The sequence below is a fragment of the Crinia signifera genome, unplaced genomic scaffold (assembly GCF_055691185.1).
Source record: "Crinia signifera unplaced genomic scaffold, ASM5569118v1 HAP2_SCAFFOLD_127, whole genome shotgun sequence".
Lineage (NCBI taxonomy): Eukaryota > Metazoa > Chordata > Amphibia > Anura > Myobatrachidae > Crinia > Crinia signifera.
This window is the reverse complement of record NW_028142020.1, coordinates 240,576-247,326: the sequence shown is the minus strand read 5'-3', so window position 1 is coordinate 247,326 and position 6,751 is coordinate 240,576. Positions and strand designations below refer to the sequence as shown.

The 6,751-nt window shown below is 35.2% G+C and overlaps 1 long non-coding RNA gene across 1 annotated transcript; it reads left to right on the top strand.

Annotated features, from left to right (window-relative positions):
• Positions 1-4,437: 4,437 nt before the first annotated feature.
• LOC146052834 (uncharacterized) lies at positions 4,438-5,164 on the top strand. Its single transcript, XR_014467691.1, has 3 exons — positions 4,438-4,602; positions 4,805-4,843; positions 5,060-5,164. It is a non-coding gene; the product is annotated as an uncharacterized LOC146052834 (long non-coding RNA).
• Positions 5,165-6,751: the final 1,587 nt, after the last annotated feature.

Below are 6,751 nucleotides of genomic sequence, written 5' to 3'. Positions count from 1 at the left end.
AACCCCCGTATTAAAATATAATTGGTTTGATACTGTAACTTCATACACTGATATTGTCTATGTCAAATAAAACCACAGCTGTATAAATTAATTTATAAAGGTCGCTTAATGATATCTTAACCAGCTGGAAGAATTTCTAAACATAATGCTAAAAAGATGTTAGAAAAATATGGTATACAACAGATATATAATTCGTAGAACTGTATATCTGTTGTATACCATATTTTTCTAGGAATATGATATGCGTATCGGATATAAATCAACAGTGGCAATGTGATTTGGTATCGCTCATAGATCTTTCACAGTGAATAATACAGGCAGATCATTACCAACTATAATAACACTTACCTTAGAACGATCCAAAAGCGCTACAACGAAGTGTCTGACCAACCGTGTATCAAAAATAAATAAAATAAAAATAAGGGTATACTCCACACAAATGCTTAAACAAAGGATTTGTAGAACATGTAAGTATAGTTGATAAGGCTGTTTTGAATGGTGATGTGGGCTGTGGGGGGCATATGTTATGCATTTAAAGACAGGGGCCTGAGAAATGGCATATTGTTTTACACACACGTCAACCCATTTTGACTGATGATTGTAATTTTCAAAAGTAATTTTAAACACCGGATTCCATAGTCTTTGAAGACGTTGATATTTACGTATGACGCAATTAGCGTAGACAGCACAGCAGGGCTGGTAACAATTATATTCATTAGAAAGCTCATACCTCTGAAAAAAACATATTCACATGACTATCAGTTTAATTAGGTTAGACAGAACAAAGAAAGGCCATGAAATCTTTGCAACAGAGCATGAGTGGCATCTAGTGGCCATGTATTGCAGTTGCAATCAAGTTCCAGACGGAGCTAGAGACTACAGAATTAACTTATATATATTATATTTAACTGAACATTATCAATGCTGATAAATAAAGGATCTATATAAAGTATATATATATATATATATATATATATATATATATATATAGCTATATACAGTATATATATATATATATATATATATATATATATATATATATATATATACAGTATATATATATATATATATATATGTGTGTAATGTGATGGTATCATTATATCATGTGATGAATAAAATATGGATAATATGCTATATTATTTAAATCAAAAATATATTTTAGAAATAAAAAAAAATAATGTCTAGCGATTCATGAAGCACAACCACGTCACTAATATTCTATATATAATCACAGCTGTGGCGTCAACGTAGTATATATTTTAAATTAAAAAGCATACTCATATATATATATATATATATATATATATAGGGTTGAAACATGCTTTTGATTGTGAGCCATGTCTGTCATTTATTTAATAATAAGAATAAGGGTTTATACCGGGGCAATTTGGTATCATTATATTATGTGGTGAATAAAATATGGATAATATGCTATATTATTTAAATCAAAAATATATTTTAGAAATAAAAAATAATGTCTAGCGATTCATGAAGCACAACCACGTCACTAATATTCTATATATAATCACAGCTGTGGCGTCAACGTTGTATATATTTTAAATTAAAAATTGAAGGATGTTGTTGATGGTGAGCCATATCTGTCATTTATTAATAATAAGAATAAGGGTTTTTATACAGGGGCAATTTGGTGTCATTTTATCGAGCAAAATATTCTGAACACAGCTGTGTTTTGTACAATATGCTATATTATTTAAATCAAATATATATATATATATTTGTTATGCCTGTCTATGACTTTGGAACACAACTCATGAATATTCAAATGAAACAAATGCAACACAGATGTGCTAACTGACTGATGAGTATATATATATGTTCTCCATGGGGTAGCCACCAGTCCACACATTTTGAAGACAGAGAACTTGAAGCTTTTGTCCACACACTATTCAGAGAATACTTGAAGATTTTGTTCCAGAAGGGGTAAGTCTATTTTAAATTTTTAAATAAATATATATATATATATATATATATATATATATATATATATATATATATATATATATATATATATATATATATATATATATATATATATATATATACAATATTTCTAAATAGCGTAGTTTTAATATTTTATAATATACATAGCAAAATGTTTTATTTATTGGCAGGGTGGGTTTTTAGTACGCTTTTAAACAATCTTAAAATATAGTTTGTTGCTGCATGCATTGTATTGTAATGTATTGGGAGTACATGCTGGCATACTGGCTGCTTGTAGTTAATCATTTATTTAGGAAAGAAAATATTGAGCCTATGGGTCTTTAACTGACCATTTGCATGTGCAGTGATTAGTGTATTGTGGCCTGTACATTATACATATTGCTTTTAAAAATACAGTGTATTGTGTTATTACAATTTACAGTTCGTTAATGTTAGTCATCGCAGATTATGCTATTACGGCTTTGATATTTATAAATAGCTTCATTTTAATATTGTATCATTGTATTATACATAATGATTTTAAATAATGAGCTAGTTATCACATGTATATGTGCTGTCTGATGACTACACATGTGATATGATGGGGTGCTGCAGTAGCTTTGTTGGATCCCCTGTAAATAATTTTTATTGAATGATCTATAGAATACAATGTCAGTAGATGTGGTTTTTGGTATTACAGCTTTGATATTTATAAATAGCTTCATTTTAATATTGCATCATTGTATTATACATAATGATTTTAAATAATGAGCTAGTTATCACATTTGTATGTGCTGTCTGCTGACTACACATGTGATATGATGGGGGTGCTGCAGTAGCTTTGTTGGATCCCCTGTAATTAATTTTTATTGAATGATCTATAGAATACAATGTCAGTAGATGTGGTTTTTGGTATTACAGCTTTGATATTTATAAATAGCTTCATTTTAATATTGCATCATTGTATTATACATAATGATTTTAAATAATGAGCTAGTTATCACATTTATATGTGCTGTCTGCTGACTACACATGTGATATGATGGGGTGCTGCAGTAGCTTTGTTGGATCCCCTGTAATTAATTTTTATTGGCTGATCTATAGAATACATTGTCAGGTCGTATTCATAGATGAGTTTTTTTTTTTTTTTTTGTGAGAGCGTTAATAGTTTTATGTGATTTTGTGCACGCAAATTTCATTATGGATACTTATCATGTTATCTTTTATTATCAACAGTGATTGTTGCAGAAATTGACTTTGAACTATAAATATTCACCACAAATTAAGCTACTGTATCAATTAACAAAACATCAACATGCAGGTGTGTATATGATATTTACAATAGTTTAACAATAGCTTATTGTATTGTTATTTCAACTTATTATTATTTATTACAGAGAAAGGAATACAAAACAATTAATGCAAACACAATAAGTCTCAGAGATTTACAAGATTTACCCAGCTTCCAACAGCAGTCAAATGAGCAGACAAATACATGTAAGTTTACAGATCAAAGACACATTGTTGTTGCTAGGGGCATGATTTGTTAAGGCACAGGGGCTATTGACAGGTTTTATAAATGTTACGTTGTTGGTGTTAATTATTATTACAAGGCTCAGTTGTGTTAGTCACAGGGTCTGTTAAGACAAGCGCCCTATTGGTATAAATGTTACACGTGTTGATTGTATTTTTCATTCTACAAAATTGTTGTGTTAATTTTTGTTTTATTTTTTATGTATATATTATTTTAAATCAGTTTCAGATGTCACAAATGTCGCATCTGAAGTTGGATCATTTGGTTCGGATTTCACAGTCGGGCCGGATCTGACGACATTCGAAAACCCATACGCCGCATACTCTGATTTGTCCGAATCGCAAAAATGTAGGTGTTCATAAGCCGTCAAAAATGTGATGTATGTTAAAAGAAATATACGGTGGGGCTTGTCTAAATTTCCAAAAATACGTCTCTCTCTCTCACTCTCTCTCACGCTATCTCGCGCGCACTCTCTCGATCTCACTCATATATATATATATATATATATATATATATATATATATATATATGTATATATATATATATATATATATATATATATCCTGTTATATTCATTTTTATACCGCCTGTGATATTAATGTGTTATTTGTTCTCTGTTAGTATCGCCGATTATGTCGAAAGCTGATGCAGAACACATAACGGATGATCTCTGGAATTTACCATCGGCAAAACACTATAAACAGCTATACCAGAACCCGGCTATACAAGGTGAATTTTGACACATGGCTAGCGGTGTTTTTATAATGTGTTTTTGTGTTAAATGTTGCATATCGCCGCAAAATCATGAATAGTGTCCACAGGGGGTTGTTGTTATCATGACTTAAATGGCGTTTTTTTTTTTCTCAAGTCAACGAATGTGTCGTTAATTGATAATATATGTATTACAGATGACATAGCTAGCCGGTATGAACCTACGGTACCTAGGGCCGGTACGTGTGAAGCGGGACCATCCGGATACAGAGAACCGACATCGGGTGTTGGATCAAACGCCAAACAACCCAACAGCGCATTGGCTAAAGGAGCAAAAAGAGCCCAGATCAGCGATCAAGCTTTCTGGTCATTGTTTAAAGGAACCATGCCGGCGCAAACCTTTGACAAATACCCGTGTATGTTTATTTATTTGGTTTCTTATATAGCACAACATTTACCATTGTTCTTTACAAATGGAAACCACAGGTATTAAACAGACTGTGTAGACGTAAGCCGACAAGGCAGGTGGGGGGTTGGGAGGTGGGCCTGAAGGTGTTATAAAGCGACTGTCTTTGTGGCCGCGTATGTGTAACTAAAACGGTGTGATTTTTATTACAGTAGGAACCACGCCGATGGAAAGATCTGGCAAATATTCAGGTGTGTAATGTAATGTTTATTTATTTAGTTTCTTATATAGGATCGCATTCACCATTGCTCTTTACAATTGGAAACCACGGGTATTAAACAGACTGTGTAGATGCAAACCGACATGGAGGGGTGGGTGTTTTGGGAGGCGGGCCTGAAGGTGTTATAAAGCGGTTGTCTTAGTGTCCGCGAATGTGTAACTAAAACGTTGTTATTTTTTATTTACAGCGGATCCGCGACAATTCGCAAAAATGATAGCCGCGGCCGGGGTTGCTCAACCACTCAACGCTGAAATGGATGGGGGAGAATGCGCTAAAACGGTGATCGACCCACAACGCCAAGAAAATGTATCAAGGGCCGAGATCATGGCCACCGAGCGCGACGATTTCAAGCCAAGCAAGCGGAGAATTTCAAAAAGTCGAACCGGTCAAGAAAACAACGCCGATTTATCAGACCTTAAAAGAAGGTTGAAATATTCGGAAGGTAGACCCATGAGAAAAAGGATTGCATTACAAACAGTGCCAACCGTGAGTAATGTGGATTACCCGCACGCATTTACAACACCTGCAACACCTACTGAATCCGACATTGACATTGCCGGTAATACAAAGACTGTGAAGACTCGTAAAACTTTACGACTGTCAAGAGAGAGATACACGTCGCTGACGGATGATGATGTCATCGTGATTTCAGACACGCAGGAACATCCTACTGCCGAAACGCAAAGCGTGGTCAGTAACACGCCTGCAGATACATTATCCGCTAATGATGAGGACTTAAATGGGCAACCATTTTTTATCACCCCTAGTGAAGAGTCAGCCTCAGGTACCCCACAGAATGATGATGAGGTTGTAACAACTGTAGCCGGAATCCCTGATAAAGTAATGGGTGATGATTACACAAAACTACCCAGTGTTTTTACCACGGTCGGCGAGGCAACCGCATCGGGCGGTGCGGATGCCCCGCCGACCGTGGTATCGACAGACATAGTTGATGGGGGTCAGAATGTGGAGCAATTAGGACAAGATGCGGAAATACAATACTACGCGGTCATGGGGAGGATGCGTGAGCATATAGGGTACATGCGTAGAAATGTCAATTCCCTGTTGAACCGTATAAAAGATGAGCTTTATGGTTCAAAAAAGAAGCCAGAGATCATTAAAGAACTTGTAGAAATGTACATGAATGTAACATCAAATCATATAGCAGAGACCGTGAGGACTAGGGATTTTATTAAAGCGAACATGTATCATTTTGCCGAGATAATTGAAACGGACCCGTGACTAGGCATGGTGGGTTATGGGTTGAAACGTAATTTACATGTGTGTAAAAAAGCCCCAAGAATTAAAGCAAATGTACCGTGCAAAATCTCACACTTATTTCGCCGTTCGAAAATAAAACAGGCTTTAAAATGCATATACAGGCTGAGAAAGCGTAAACAACACAGGGTGCGGGGCACACCCCCAACCCCGTGTGCACAGGCTGACAAATCACCGGACCAACCATTACCGGGTGACGCTGCGTCACCTGACAATGTTGAACACCCCGCAATACCCATGCATAATGACATAGAGGGGGGTGCGCCACCCGGTAATGGTGAAGGTCGGCGAGATGTGTACTTAGAAGCTGTTAACAGGTATGAGCGACACCATCCTAATTTCAGAGCTATTGAGTATCATAATCATTTTCAATTTGTTAATTTGGAAAGAGTTACATCATTTGCAGAGGGTGTTGAAGCCGTACACAACGCTATACAGGTTATGATTGATGAATTCATGGTTGGTGTTGACCCTAATGATCGTGTACAGTTAAGATTGGAGGGGGGTGGTTTACACAACGCCATCTACTCACACCGAAAGCCGCAAGAGTCATTAGACGCAGTCAGTTTCTTGAATCAAATTACAAACACTCTTCAAAGTA